Source organism: Pipra filicauda, unplaced genomic scaffold (genome assembly GCF_003945595.2).
Source record: "Pipra filicauda isolate LSUMZ 115617 unplaced genomic scaffold, ASM394559v2 scaffold55_size4083901_pilon, whole genome shotgun sequence".
In the NCBI taxonomy this organism is placed as follows: domain Eukaryota; kingdom Metazoa; phylum Chordata; class Aves; order Passeriformes; family Pipridae; genus Pipra; species Pipra filicauda.
The window spans coordinates 3,766,096-3,783,338 of NW_024104709.1; the positions used below are offsets into that span (position 1 = coordinate 3,766,096).

Consider the following 17,243-nt stretch of genomic DNA (forward strand, 5'->3'; position numbering starts at 1 on the left):
AATCAGGAAGAATTAGAGTTCTTCCGTAAAACGGTCATTGAAACAGAAACAAAGCCAAAAGTTCCCTCTCCTCTCCTACTACACAGCCTGAAAATGCAATATATTGAACCAGATTAATATCCACACGGATAGTAACAATATCTTTAACCTCCTAGTATTTGCTCAATTTGTGGCAAACTGCTAGATCAGAAAATGTAGTTCAGAATCTTTTACATTGAATAAAGTAAAATGTAACAGTAAACAGGATCAATCAGAGGAAAGGATTAGACAATCTTAAATATAGGTCACACTCCCCCAGTTGCCTATAATAATTTATCACTCTGAAGATAAGAAGTAGATATTCTTCCATCATATTTGAATTTCCAAGAGACAAGGATTTCTTCTCTCTGCAAACACGAGATGCTTTTTTTCCCATCCTTTCCTGTCAAAACCAGTTTTAACTAAAACCTCCTAGAGCTGTCAAAAGACAAACTGTAAAAAAAATTGGTTCGTCCAAGTATGTGTCTGTCTTCTCAGATTGAAAGGATTTCCATTAAAACTGTGAAATTATAACCAGTTCACAGCTAGACATCTACTTTTAAAACAACTGTTACTACTTTTCACTAATGCTAATTGCTGTTGCAAAATTTTCTGATTTATTTATGTGCTGCTTATACAACAAAAAGCAATATAGTTCTAGAGTGCAGACATGTAAGTGCTCTTCATCACCAATGGGGAAAGGGAAAAAAAGAGGCAGAAAATCAATAGTCTCCAATCAGCTTCTTCTCTGTTTTATACTCATAACTCACTGTTCAGCTTCCAGTTACTCACAGCTGACTGCCAGACTGTGGGTCACTCATCCTGGCTACTGTTTGGCCGAATGATGTGCAACTACAGAAACATTTTGCTTACATTCTGTCTCTTAGCAGAATCACTTTGGGTATTCCGTCAGCACTCTCAAAGCCCAAAACACTAGTTAGTAAAAGCAATTCACAGATATGTGAGCGAACACGAAATGAGTCTGGATTCCAGAAGCCACCTTGCCAATCTGAAAACAGTCCCAGAAAAGATCGGCACAGTAGTTCCTTCACCTATGACATACACAGCTAGAGAAGGCAGAACCACTGACTCACACAGATGTACTGGGATCCCACTTTGGACACTGAGCCATTAACTGCAACTCTTCAGATGCTGACATCCAGCCAGCTCCACATCCACCAACAGCCCATGCATCAAACCCATTTTCTCTACTGCTAGGCTGACTAGAGAAGCAAGACTTGGTTGCCTCTCTAGTAATGAAAATTTCAATTTTTCATGTAGCGTAGATCATTTTTTTAAGACACTGGGCATTTGAAAAATAAGGACTTAAAGATACATATATTATTTTTAAAATCTATGCTTATATTCTAGCTCATTTTTCCTGTATGCCCTTTTGTACAGATGTTTAGCTAAAACAGTTTGCTCTCATTATTTCTTGATCTTAGTTTTGTAAGGTTTTCATGCTCATTGGCAGAAGACAACTGCTTGCCCTCACATAGAAGAAGCCTTTAAACAAACCAGGAAAAAAGGCAACACAGCTAAAAAGTAAAGTCAGGGAAACTATCTGAAGTAAAATGATACACTTGAGAAAATCAGCAGTAGTATCAAAGGGGATGGGGAGAAGTTCTTTTTGGCTGGTAACGTACATGTAAAAGACAATGCAATCAAGTTTGAGAAACAAACAGCACTTTTCAGAATAGAGAAGGAATAGCAGATCCATTAAAGTGCTTCTCCAGGACAACCAGCACATACAGAAGGATTCGTAAGTGATAAAGCCCTACAGAAGAAGAACCCTCCCCTTCTCTTTTAGATCTACACACTAAGGAAAAACCTCAGAGTCTTCCCACAGCAGAATTCTCCTCTAGTGTGTTTACAAGAACGTAAACAACAAGCTCACAACGTAAAAAATAATGAAGTACTAGAACAGAACTCAAGAATGAAGGACTTAGTAGCTATGATTCATTAATTTTCATCTAAAACAGTCTCAATTTGTAGCTCTAAGAGACAGGAAAAGCAACATGAATTTCTGACTAGAGTTCAAGGTGAAAATTAGTAAAAAATGGATCAGTTGAGCCTGTGCTGCCACCTATATCCTGTTAAGACAAAGTCAGACTATCAAAAGCTGCAGAGGAACATCGGTGATGCTCCTCAGTAATAAAAAGGCAGACAAATTAAGCACCAATTAGTGCACATGAAGTAGTGGATGCTGGCTTTGAAGCTGGCTATTGCCATTCAGGACAGGGATCTGCTGATACATGAGGCATTCTGTTGAACATATGAACTCAAGAGTAAGCCAGAAAACTCTCAGTAGTAAATGCAGCAAACGGACTTCTGGAATCACATTATTTAGGTGACTGTACTAACCTGCAGGGCACTCTCAGCCTCTCACTACTTCCGGAATTTCTGGCCTCACCCTCTAATCTCCAAAACTGGCATGAAATCATTGGGGATAACCAAAATTATGGAAAAGCTTTAAAGTGAAGAACAAAGATGGTTTGGACTCTTCAGCCTGCAAACAGGATTACTAAGGAGATGGCACATGTCATTACAATCTGAGTTGTGAAGATTAACTGGGAAGGATGGGACTGGAAGAGCACACCACATGAGATGAGTAGGGAGTGAGCAAGAGACAGGCTGGTGGATGTGGCTTCAGACTGTCCAGTGTGGTTGTCCTTAGCCTGGAAGGGCAGCTCTGGTGTGCCTCAGAGGGAACTGACTCACCCCTGAACTGTTATCACCAACTTACTAACTCTGTACCCTGATACCATAATGAAACACACCCACTCTTTTAACTAACTGTATAAAACACAGTCAGCTATCTGTATGTTCATGTAAAATGCAGCTCTCCATTTGAAAGACCTTATTCAAATGAAGTTTAAGCTTTATCACATCAGGCAGCTGTATTTTTTCCACAGCAGAAATACAATTCATTTTAGAGGGTCGAAAGTGAAACACTGTAATCTTTAAGTGGCAGATAAAAACCAGGAAAAATTTCAGAGGTTTTGAAGCATGCTAGTCCCATTTACAATGCAAGAACAAAGCAAGGGAGCAGACATAGAAACCCTTATGAAAACTTAAAAAACCCCGTGCTTTAGAGCTGAGTTACCACAGGATTCTGTGATTATAAAGAAAATTTGCCATTCACTAGCTATTTACCTACTTTTCTGGATAAACATCAACTCATATGAAACACTTGCTCAAAAGGACAAAAACTGATCAGTATTTCTTTAAATGTCTGATTATTATCGAAAGGTATTTGACCACCAAGTAAACCTATTTTTTCCAGTTATCTTCCTAAGTTCCCTGTTAGAAGGATTTGCACAGCGGCAGTAGTTTGCATCATTTCTTTTGTGAAAAATCAGTAAGTACAGAAATTTCCTGTTGAAATCTGAGGCACTGCTGTGTAAAGCAGTACAGTTTGTGAAGGCTCTTTTTAAAAGGTACACTATGAATTTCTCCCCAAACACTACACAGCTATCACCAGTTGATGATATACATATTTTGATTACATATAAAAATTTAATTTAAAAACCACCTTATACACTGGACTAATTTATTTTTCCTATTCATTTAGTAACTGATTTCGCACCAGAAAAAAGAATATGCTAATCTAAATAAAATCAAAATTTACCTTCCATCTATCCTAGTATCTAAGGGGGAGAAACGGTCTCCTGATATTTGCCTGGAAAAGAGCACTAATGCAGAGAGAGCTGTGTATTCTGACACAAGAGCTCTCCTGAGCAGTCACCACAACACAAATAAAACATTTGGGAGAATGCTTCAGGAAGACAGAGTGACTTGGAATAAACTGAAAAGTTAAACCCTAATTAAAAAAAAACCCCAAACTGTAAATATCCATTAAAAAAGTATACAAAGCTTTGTTTTGTACTGTCCATTCTTGAATTATGGTACATTACTCTGAAAAGTAAAGGTGAGACATTATCACACAAGGATAAGGAAGGAACAAAGACTAAACTTCTAGAGAATGGGGGTGTGGGGAGGGCAGCGGGCAATGAGCCAAGTGTAACACAATCAGTGACAAGTCACAAGGAGCGTGACTGTATTGGTAAGGGAAACCATTTTCAAACTGTTAGCTCAGGTTTTCAAAAAACAAGTGTTAAATAATTAAATTAGAAAGAGCATTAATGCATGATTCCCGTGTGACCTTTTGGGATTAGTTTTATTTTCCTCTGTGAGAAAAAGCATAGCCAAAGTAAAGAGAATACTTTCAAGTTACTGTAAAAAGTGCCAGTGTTTTTTTCAAGTCAGCACACTTAATAGTAGCATACATTTGATTTCAATGTCAATGAACAGTTTATTCTAGAAGTCTGTGGGTAAGACTCTCTACTGCCTATCTCAAGTATTCTAGATAACAGAACATGCTCAACTCCAAACATATTGCCAATGATATGGGAAACTACAAAATACAAATTAACATTAATCTTCTCAAACCACTTATAGCTAAAGAAAACACAGATCAAATTTACAGTGAATTTGTGTGGGGGGAAGTTGTTTAACTACTTTCCTGTATGAGGATTCCATCCAGTCATGTGCTACACACACTGGTATTTTAATAATTAAGTGTGGGACAATCAGTAAACCTTTGATAGAAGTGTGCATGTTTGATTAAATGCTGAATATAAATCACAGGAAAACCTTAAAGGGAAGGCCAGAATCTGAATGGCACTTCAGGGACAAAATGAATCCACAAAGATACAGCTACTACAAATCCTAATCTGTCTCAATCAAAGCAATTCCCAGAGCCATGATCTTGCAAAGTAAGAATCAGATGCTGGCCAAATGTCCAAGTAAAGCATGTAACAGCTTAATACCATATAGCATTGAAAGTCTTAAACATGATCAAAGTAGCAGTGTTAACAGTTGATTCTCAGACTGTCTTTAAACCTGTTTTGTTACTGTCTGAATTGTAAAAATAAATGTTGCAATAAGTTTGTATGCTAACTCAACTGTACAGAAATGTAACAGCAAGACACGGAAGGTCAAACTTGAATCAGATCTCCAATACTCCCAGTAATTCCTCCCCACGTCTCTTTAGTAGGGTGTACAACACCTACTCAATCCACCTTAAAGTCACACCTAAAAAGGTGAAGTCCCCTATTCATTCAACTGTACTTCACTCTTCCATCTCAGCCCCGTGTCACAGCAAAACAGTTCATAGCATGACTTACTGAGACAGGAAAGTGAAAAACGCAGTGTAGGAGCTTATACTGTTAACCAAGTCTATTGCTCAACAGAAATGTAGTGTTGGAAAATTCTCAGTGGAGGACCTCAGACACAGAGGTTCGGGTATGCTTGTTGAGCCTGACTCATGGCCATTACCTGGGAATGGTGGAAGACCTTCTCACTATACAGATATTAAATACACCACATTCCTCTTCCATATCCTCCAAAATGTCCTGAAATTGCATATAGAGCCCCCTTTTTATTTACCTTCCACATCCAAAGCCTCACCAAAGTCTTGCTTGGTTCTTCTCAAACTTCACCCAGCCCTAGTCAGCTTGGCTATTTCAAGTGTATGGAACAGCAGGAAGTCTGACAACAGAGATTTGGCAACTGTTCCAAGTTCCCTGTCTAGTCATGTCTCTGAGCTGAGACACAGCAGTCACTCCTACTTGGACAGCACCAAAAAGGGATAGTTACTATCAGGACCACTTTTTTTCTGTTCCTTTCTACCTTCTCGTAATAATTTACATTCACCTTTTCATTTTTTTAATTCTTGTTTGCTTGGTTGTTGGTTTTGGAGTTTTGTTGGTTTTGGTTTTTTTTTCCTCTCCTTACTGCTCCTCCTTCTCTTTGTGCTAGGGCATGGTAGAAAAATGTGTTACTGATGAATGCTACTAGTTTAGAGAAAACTAACAGAAACAGCATTTGATAGATGATGTTTATGAAAGGTAACATACAGTTGTCCTTTTAGAGATACATCCTTTGAATACTATTTTAGCTACCTGCAACCTATAGCTCAGTGATTCCCGAGACAGCAGCAACTGATCTTTTTCATAAAAACCTCTGAATTCCCACCATATAGGGAATTCATGTAAATCTTTAGCATATCCAACATCTTTCAGTAAAAGTGCATAGTTTAATGAAAATCGGTGCAAAGAAGAAACCCAGTTCTGCCAACACAGCCTTATGAGGGACAAACCAGACCGCACAAGGAATAAGATAAAATGGTCTCTATTTCTTTCCTAATAATTTCCAAGACTCTTAATTCCTGTTATGATTACTGAACTTCGAACAGACATTTCCATTTCAATTGCAAGGTTTTATCAATTAAGAAATTGTATCATTTCAATGCCTATCACTGTGTACATAAAGCCAGGGTTGCCCTTTTCATACTCTCTCCCCTACCTGCACTACCACATTTAACTTTATGAAACTGGAGGCTGTCATCTCATAGTCAGTACAGCAATGCCCTTCTGCAATCCTTCACGGTCAGCCCTTCAGCACTAAGGCCCTGAATAACTTAATACTGCCAACAAACTTCTTTGCCTCATTCTATCGCTCTTTCACAGCATTGACAAATAAATTGAAATGCATGGACTCTCAGAACAAACCCATATAACATTCCATCATGAAAAAAGAGAACAATTTATTTCTGCACATGAACTTTTCCCCTGTCACTCCTTTTAGCAGACATCTATCAATTAAGGATGCACTCTCCATAGCAATTCAATTTCTTTTCCAACTTTTGGGAATTGATCTTCTCAGTTACTTTTTGGAAATCCAAGTAAAAACACCTGGTTCTTCCCTGTCCACGTGCTTCTAATTTTCTCAAAGAACTCTCATACGCACATTATTACATGACATTATTGTCTCACATAAAAGTCACAGTAATTCTTCCTTATTTTAACATATTCAGCTGTTTTAAACAAATTCAAATTCCTCATCACCTTCAATTGAGGTATCTTGTACGTTCTTACATTGGGGAAAAAAACAAAAGAAGCTCTAAGACTCAGTTTTTAATACCATATCCTAAAACAAGCATTTCTTACATACCTCCTTCAGAACTAACTGCTTCACGTGCAACAAGCTACACGGATTTACTACATAAATGTACATTTATGTAACATACCAAAGAAAAGACAAGGCTAGCAAATAAAGCCAATTATATTCACAATTCTGTATTTTCCTGTATCTGATTTAAAAAATAATGATTTGTACATCAAAAAGTAATAATACTGATAAGAAACTGCACAAAATGCAATATTCCAGTGTACACAAAAGTTAACAGTATTGTTAATACTCTTTTTCCCCAATATAATTTTAAGTAAGTACTATTTCCAAACTTTGGGGAAAAAAATACGGGCTTGCTCAAAGATTTAATAAGCTATAAAAATCATACACTGGGATTGGGGGAAAATGCAAAGATCAGGTTGATGCTATATGTAATGCAGTGAATTTCTGACCTGTATTTTTTTTCAATTCTGTTAAGAAAAGTGGTCTTCAAGAGAGGGTTTACTGAAAGTCAAGGAATTAATCAGCATATTTCAAATTTTCATCATTCAGTAATGCAAACCACAGCTTTATCATTACAACAGTAATTCAAAAAGTACCTAAAGTTAAAAAGCAAACTCTGTTGCAAATAGCTGTAATGTACAAGGCAGTACACTACATGATGCTAAGCTACAGTCTGAAGCTTCTCAGGTGAAGAGCAGGCACCATGCACATGAACTTACATCCTCTGAGGATGGTCAGCTGCTTACAAAGCAAGTTATGACACATGTCCATGGAAGGCAATGGCTCACTACACTTCCACAAAGCACAGCACTTAATTTCAAGATCTTTCAGCATTCTCATTCAACAGGCAAAAGAGCCAGACAGCTGTTCCCCTACCAAAATTCTTAATAAAAAATACTAACAAAATAGTAACTTTATTAAAATACAGCTTCATAAGTAATATGTCCTTTTTCATACCTCTGCCAAATCTTATAAACACAAGAGAAGAAAGGCTAGGAAATAATTTTTCATATAATTTTGCCACTAGAAGGCTTGAAAGCTACGAAACACTCCAGTCTCATGTGATCCAAAGGAACAGATATTTACATAAACAAATATCTGTAACACTGAAACAGCAGCTAAGGGAATAAACATCTTGATACTGATACTCCAGGACTCAGCCAATCTCTTAAGTATGAGATTTTGACCAGCATTGGGAATATCAGCTACACATCTCTCTACTGAAATAATTTTAAAGCTTTCTCTGTATGCTATCAGGACACAACACTAAAAAGACATCAAATAATGACATCACACTAATGAGACATATATAATAGCAAGTATCTACAAACTCAGTGCAAAAAATATGAAATAAATACTTAGTCAAGCCAAATACATATTAGCTTAACAAATTAGGTTAATTTCTTTCGTATTTCAACAGCATTAAAATAAATCAAATGCAACTGTATATACAGAAATAATCACTGAATTGCTTACCAAATATTAATATCACCACACTGCAACAAACAAGGAAAGAGTACTGTTAGTTATTGCTTTAAAAAAGGACACTATCAACAAATTTCTATAATGTTACATTTTACATGCTCTCCTGAAATTTCATCTCTAGGAAAATTTATTTAAATTACATACTCCCATCTCTCAGTGAGTAGGATTTTTCCTTGATGCTGACTAGGACTCACTTGTGAGAGCTGTTATTTAAACCCAGTCAGCACCTTGTTGCTCTTTGTGTTGCACAGAAGTGTTAAAATATATATGCACGTAGGATGACTAAGAATGGTAGATGCTCCATTCAGCATATTTCAATTTGAAGGGAAAAAAAAAAAGAAAAGTTCTTTTCTTCCAGTAACCAACCAAGACAATATAAGTTGCCAAAATTCAACATTAAAAAATGTAGAATGAGAAGGTTACAAATCAACAGCAACTATCTTAATACAACTGTTCTCAACCACTTAAAGGGTATGACGTGGTTTTAATGAACAAATATAAAATAATAGTCAATATGCTTGATACCCAAGTGCATGTGTTCCTTTTAACTGTTGTATTTCATTGATTCATTAAAAAAAATTGAAAAGCAACCAAGAACACACACATGAAAAGCTCAGCTCCTGCACGTCAGTTGCATTTTACACCAATGTTTATGTTTAAAGAGGAGATCTAAATATTCATCCCAACTAATGTATTAGCAACTCAGTGAAATAATATGCAAAGGTAATACAGCAGTCTCTCCAGCCCATCACATTTCAGCCCACTGAGAAGTCAGGTGTTACTACCAGTGCCTTTGCACAGTCCTTCTCCGACCTCTTTTGAGAAAACAAAACTATGACTTTCAAATTTACTGAACAATTTGAGATGAAAAAACAGAATTCCGTTTTGGTTTTCATTTATTTGAGCCAACAGCCTATTTACATTTTTCTTTAAACCCTTGTAATTACTACTCTCAAAGAGAGTTTCTAAGTTCTGTTGGTACAGTCTGTTTTGTACAAATAGACTACGAACGTAAAATTGGAATTTAAAGAAATTCCCTAGATTCAACTCCAGTCTCCTGAAAGAACTGTGAAACATGCTTACTTCAGATAGTCTCTAGAACATACTCCATTTGCTCCTGGCCATTTATAAGCCATAAAATACAACTCCACTTTTTCTCTTCATAGTAACTCAAGATGTTTACAACTTGGGAACAAAAAGCTTAGAAAAACCTTAGAGAAACCTAAATGGATCATATGAAATAGCTAGGTAAGAGTGAGCGCTTTACTGATGTCCAAGCTTCAAAGAATGGAAAGACAGATCAAAAGATCCAGATAAAGGAGTAATAGACACAAAAACCAGGAATATAACAGGGATATTTCACTTTACGCCATTTTCTCATCTTTCCTGCCATATGGTTTATTTCCATCATTAACATTTTATCATTATTTTATAGCTAATTCTAGATCACCAAGAGGAAAATGGATCAGCTTCTGACACAATGTCAGCCTCCATGGATTTCCATATGTGAGCTTGGGGGCTGCCCACACTGAAGAAACACCCTTTGTCCTTGTTGCAACTAGTTTGGGAAAGTGTGGCAAAACATAGAGTTAAAAGCATTAGAGAAGTCTAACTACAATCACATCTCTACAATTCTGAGACATGAAATACAGGAACAGATCTTAAACATTTTGAAAATCAGACTCACACATTTTCTCTGCCAACTGTTTGTAGAACTCATGACAAAAGCCGTTTTTGTCATGTTGATTTAAAAACATTTTTTCCCTGGGTATGGTTTACAACTCCCTGTATTCACAATGAAACTTTATGATTTAAAATTTTCAAAAAACAATTGAAAAAAATAAATCACAGTTTATACTGGATGGGATTTTTCCAAGCCATATATTGGTTATATAAATGTTCTTCCTTTCCAGTTAAGTACGCCACTTCACTCTTCTGAAAATTAAGGTGGTTATTACTGAATTATTACCGAATATCTGATAACCAAGTCATGAAGATCAACACCTTATCTGAAGCTATTCCTTTTCACATGAACCAGTTTTGTTTTGTTAATATGTACAGGAGATTCGGTATTCTGAAAGACTTCAGTCTGATCAGGCCTTTCCACTGGCTTACAACAATCTGGTTAATACATTCTAAGCTCTTTGGACTTATCTTCTGGAAAAGCCAAAAATGTTTCAATGTACGATTATTTATCTTTTTAAAACTGCAATCACATCAATATCAAAATATTAGAATTGTATTTTTATCTATCATACTAATTTCTAAATTATGCACTGAGAGCCCCATAAAGTCATGCCATGGTGCCAAAATTTTTAAACCATCAGTTTTCTAGTGAGTGAAATATATAGTACTCTGCACTTTTGAGAACAAACAAGCTATGGAATAACAGGAGTGGAAAGCAAAGAATGCACATAATTAATTCTACTTTAGCTTTTGAAAATAACTAATAAGTACCAAAACCAGAGGAAAAAAAATAAGGAAACCTAAACCAAACCATGCAAGATGATAGATCTTCTAAAATACCTTTTCCAGAAATGCATGCTATTTCAATAATAAGTTCCAATTCAAATATGTAAGACACCTGTTTACTTCCTTGCATAAAAACAGTGCGCCTTGTTCAAGTCTCGTAAGTTTTTATAAAATATTTACTCCAATCTTTCAACACTAATATTATAGACAGAATGTCACAATAAACAAGCTCGAGGCTACCAAAACAGGTGTCTTCAATCTCTCAGCTGCTGTTACCCTACACTGTTTTACTGCTCAGCCACCATCCACCCAAACCACCATTCCTGGATATCAGATCTGCCACTCCACTTTAGGGCACATCTTCTTTTGTGCCTTCACTTCAAATGGGAACACTCTACCAGCCCTCAAAACGATCAACAGCAAACACAGTAACAAAGCTGATAAGCCTTACCTTCCACATATGTAGTTTATTATATTAAAACATGCATTATATTTCTGAATGTCAAAGCGTCAGAAAAATACCCATCAACTACCTGCTCATATAACCACAAAGATAGGAGAAAAGAACTCCCACAACCTCATGCAATCAAAAACTGTATCTAGTAAAACCACCTAAGTTATGCAGGCAAATTCTTGAAAAAAAAAAGTGGAAAGGTAATGATAAATTGTATATCCACAGTAGTCATTTTTGTACAAATGGTAGCTCAGTTGCCAAAAGCCTAGCAGTACAAACACCAGGCTATTACAAGAAACATGCTTTATCAAATACTTTCGTTCTGAATGTTGCGGGTTTTTTCCTGTAAGAAAGACATTTGGATTGCTAGACTCCACTTTTACAACTGCCATAGGAAAGCAAACTGTTGATCATAGAATCATAGAATGGTTTGGGTTGGAAGGGAATTTAAAGACCATCTAGTTCCAACCCTGCTGCCATGGGCAGGGACATGTTCCACTGGATCAGGTTGCTCAGAGCCTCATCCAATCTAACCTGCAACACCTCAGGGGATGGGGCATAACTCAAATGACGGCAAACTCAAATAAGACTTGTTAGGATAATTTCAAGCACACTGTCAAAGATTATAGCCCCAGGCATGATCTTAGTAAGCAGTTGAAAATGAAAGGACCTGAAGTTATGAGAGTTCAGAAGTGCATTTGTTTTAAACTACAAAACAGTTCACTGCTGCCTAAATGAGTAGCAAGTAAGGTCAATGCTTATAACTAACCAGTTACAACAAAAGAGACTCAGCAGAAACTAGAGATCTACACAACCTCTCCAGACTCACAGGGATCTAATCCTGACCACAGTTTAAGAAGAAACTCAAAGTATCTAAGACAGAAAACTAATCAATGTCTGCCCTATACTACTTTACTAAAGGAATGAGGTTCTTGAGCAAGATATGCACCAAAAACAATAAAAACAAGCCCTAACATTTTGGGCCTTTAACATAGCCTTGTGTGATCATGTCTTTACAAGGCCTTAAGTCAAGATCCTGTGGCTGGTGAAAGTCTGAGGTCAGATAAGTCTTTGAAAATGTGATATTAAAAGTGTAAATATTTATTCAGTATACATGGAGACACATTTAATCAGGTCAACACCAATTTAATATTTACTGTATCTTGAAGAGAAAAGGGCTTTCTCTCCCTACCCCCTAAAAAAAAAGGAAAAAAAGTGTTGCGAGCCAGCAAAGTTCAACTCTTGCTGGAAAACAGAGTGAAATACGTTTCACTGATACTGCTCTTAATGTTTCTGACAGCAAACAGGAAGCTAACATATTTTGTTGTATCTTAAGGGAATTCATGTAAAGATTCAGTGTTTTTTTCTGAAAAGCATTACACAATTATAGGGTGAAATAAAAGGGAAGATATTTTTCCCATTCACTCCAGAGGTTGAGAACGAAAAAGAGAAACAACTTCTCAGTTGTGTGAATGTCCACATGCAGATCTAAGGATCACTGAGTTAACTCACAAGTATAAGTAAACCAAAAGCTTATATCCCAATTTGCTACAATAAAATTTACAAATATCAGATCATAAATGTGATACCAGATAAACAAAAAAGAAGAAAGCTTTAAACTTATCATAGTTGCCGAGTCCTTCAAACAGCAGAGGATATGAAAGAAGATCACACTTTTTTTACGAGTAGTAAAACACTGGCAGAGAAGAGGAACAGAGGTTTTCTCATTGTCTCAGTAGCTAGGGGGAAAAAAAGCTCTGCAGACATTTCAGGTGCTTCAGCCAACATGAAACATGCAGCAGAATCAAAGGGGGTAGCTTACATGTCTCTTCACCATTCCTCATACTTAACTGCTAGTATCTACTTGCACTAATCAAAGCCCTGGCTCCTCATTTCAAAAAACACCCCTTTTTTCTACCTTCCCCAGCTATTCAGCATTAATCTCTATTTAGTATTTTCATGAGGCATACCATTTAGCTTTTTTTAGTTTCAACTGGCATTCTTTCATGAAAAAGCCACCTCATTGACTTGCAATATGCCATTTAAATAAAGTAGTCTAAAATAGAATATTTGGTTTAGCCCTCTGTACTTTTATGCACCTGTACTTCAGCGCTCAGTATTTAAAATGTGGGTCATTTCCGAGGCTCACATTTCTGAAATTGTAGTCCACTGAACTGTTCCTCACTGACATTTAAAACATATCTTCTAAAGAAATGTCATACGGGTGACCAACATATCATGAAATGCAGACAACAGCATTACTAATAAATGGTCAAATGTCTGCTATATCCTTACCACTGATAATTCCAGAATAACAAATGAACCCAAAAGTAGTAATGTTTATGTACTTCTTATCATCCTACAGGATGTCAAGACCATTATGCACACCAAAAGCTCGGGGACTCCACTTTCTGATGAACTACGCAAGGACAGCCACTTTCATATGAAAAGATCAGCACCCAACTCTACAGACATGAGGAATTAAGCTTTTTATACAAAATATGCTCAAATGAACGACTGCCCTTTTCTCAATCGCCTTTCCAATGTCATAATACACTGTGCCTGACAAATACAAAACCAGCTCAAAGCTGTAGCATTGGAGGCTAACAAGTACTGTGCATTGGATTCAACAATGTAAATTCCAAAACCAGGTACGCTATGAAACTGCCCTGAGTAGGTTTGACCATTCTAACCTTCTAAATGGCTGTAGACCAAAGTTGCAAGTGCCAGTCTCGGCAATTCAAAGTGAAAGTAATTTTCAGTGATTTGACCGAAGTGTGCATAGCTTATCCATGAGATGGTTTTGCTTTGTTTTTAATAAAGAGAATGCAAAAAAAAAAAGTATCATATCATGGACAGCAAGACATAATGAAGCTCTTATATGAAGAGATGTGTGCCTGTATGTGATTAAAGATATCGATAAACTTGCAATTATTAGAAATGCTATGTTTAATTGAACTGGATCAGTGAATTACTACTGCAGTTTTTAAATTAGTATCTAAGTTGAATTTGCCCTTTAAATTTTAAATAAATGTTCTTTCGAGATTCCTATTATTTCATTCTTACAGGTACAATTAATATGGCTAAACAAAGTAAAACTTCAAATATCCAGTCTGTGTTGTACTTAAAAATGAAGTTGCGATCTCCATTTCCCTAAAATAAATTACAGTCCTATGACTATTTACATGCCTGTAAAACTATATACTATTATTCTACATATTCATATAGAAAGAAATTTAAAATTAAATGTGTTTCAGAATTAAAGCATCCATCGGTCCCTTTTTTTCAAACTTGTCTGAACACAATCTTCGCATTATAAAGTGAAAAATAATTTGGAAATACAAAGCTTGCCACTGCAAAAAAGACAAGTATTGCAAGGAAACTCTGGAGAGTGTAGCACCCAAAACCAACTTCAAGTACAGTACTTGAAAATGGCTAGATTTGAAGCTGACAGCAAGACCTGTAACACTGAACTGACTATGTAACAAATACTGAGGGTTAATTATACATCTGCAATTAAATCATTATCATCGGAGTGCTGGAACTATGAGGATACACATTTGCCTCTAGTCCATTTCAATTACTTTTTATAGAGAATATAAAGAATTTGAAACATTTCAGTAATTTTCTTCTGTCAAGAACCTGTTCTTGACTCTGATTTTGTGCTTTTCAGAAAAAACTCAGGGCCTGAACTGCGACCTGGAGGAAAAGGATTCTGCAATTGTTAGCCTTCATGATGCCAGTTTAGCAAATGATAAACTGTATGGTATAAAACATTGCCAATTACCTCAACAGTATACTAAGTCAGTTGTATATTACCCTAATTTTCATTTGCCAAGCAGTTTTAATCAAAAGCAAAATGTCAACCATTACAGGAAAACAACACCGAGCATGTTTTATTTAGGAGTATGATTATTTCTCAGCTTTAAATATACCTTTTCCAAGACTTTAAATGTTAGGGTTAATTTGTATGTATTATTAGGTACAGCACTGACAATGCCACGTATCATCACTAGACGCTGAACAGCTTTCCGCAATAGCCAGCATTATTTCCAGTAGTCAGCGTTCAAATAAATGTGAAATATTTCCTCCTAATCAAATTAATGACAAGTCTACATTAATCACTTCAATCCTGACTGCTATATAGGATAGCTATAAAACAAGACACTACTCAGCTCACACACAAGCCTGGAGTAAGCTATACTACCTAGATGGACAGCTGCCTTCATTTTAGCTTCATTACAGAATACAAACAAAACTCCTTCTTTAAAAAAAAACCCAAACAAACAAATCAAGTCCAGAAGTACCCAACCTACAGACTTAAGTGTTTAAATGTATTGGAATGTTTTTTCTTAAGCATCACCTTGTTTTCACCAGTAAGTTACATAAACTGCTATAAAATTATTAACCAAATGCAAACTGCATAAGAGAAAGTATGGTAAAAGTTTTGATATGATTTAGACTACCCCATCTGCTAGGAAATTTAATGTATATCTATTTTAAGACAAAAAACTCCAGAACAGCAGTCAGACAGGATTTCTGGAGCATAACATGACCTTAAAACATAACATAAACAAAGTAAAGGATTTTTACAAGTGAAGCGCAAATATTTTCTAAGTTAATCAAAACTATTTGGGTACAGCAATCTACTGACTCACACATTTCAGCTACTTTAAATATTTAGTAATCATTTCAGTTCTAAAATGCAAAATATGTATAGGTAAGTTTGACCAGAGACAATGATGGAAAGTTAAATTAAAGTCATGTTCTGCACTGGGTAAAGAAGTGTTAGAGTGGCTAGCAATGACACTTGGGATTCCCTAAACACAGCAAGTCTTGTACCATTTACTTCCAGGATCAGGGGTTTAGTCATGATATCTTTAAAAACTTCCCATCAGTGTAGCCCAGCATCCAAATACAGAGATACAGCTTAAACTATAGACGCTGTCTATTAATACTATAATAGTATTATAAGAGATAAGTTGGTTAAAATGTCCGTCTGATATTCTGCATTTTCTTTTCCAACAACCCAAAGGGTACTGTTTTTCAAGCATTTAGAAAACGTAAAGCATATTGGTAAAGCTCTCCTCTTCAGTACAGTTGTCACCTTAAGTTTCAGACTTAATTATTTTTACAGTACTTATACCTGAGCACTCAGCAAGCCAGTCATAAGTTGTTTTTCAATATGAAAGTGAAGACTTCTGCTCGTACTAGTAGGTATATGAGGAAAACAGTCTAAATACCCTATGTTCTTCTGTTCTTGTGACCAAATTCTTCCTTTTCCCATATATGCCAATCAAATAATAAAATTGGAAAAATAGAGTTTATTTTTCTTCTAGCGGCCACAATATGTTTTCTTCTACTTAAGAATTCAAATTGCATGAAGTGCAACACCTAGAACTGCACATCAGTTAGGGCTGCATAACTGCTCCTGAGTTATTGGAGAGTACCTGCTTATTTTAAAACCTATCTTACTGTAGTTTCTAGAAACAACGTGTTCCACCACAGCTCAAATGGAACCATATTACTTAAAATCATTAAAATCATACTACATCCTTGCAGGGGTGGGTGAGAGAGCAACTCGGAGTTCCAGTATGTGAACGGTCTGTAGAAGTATATATTGTAATCAGTGATGATACTTTCTAAGGTCAATATAAGTAAAAATCTACTTTGTGACACGGATGACTCTGTAAGAAGAAAAATACGTATTCATTTTTCTTGGTTTTACATTAACTTCAAAATATAAACACTACAAACTGACAATGAAAGGAACAAAGAGTTGCCACAAGAACCATCTTGCTATAAAATAAACATTAACTTTCGGCACAAAAGAGAA

At 36.0% G+C, this 17,243-nt stretch overlaps 1 protein-coding gene across 4 annotated transcripts in view; it reads right to left on the reverse strand.

Annotated features, from left to right (window-relative positions):
- SCAF8 (SR-related CTD associated factor 8) overlaps positions 1-17,243 on the reverse strand; it is a 147,959-nt gene that overhangs the window by 129,714 nt on the left and 1,002 nt on the right. The gene's annotated exons all lie outside the window — the stretch shown is intronic.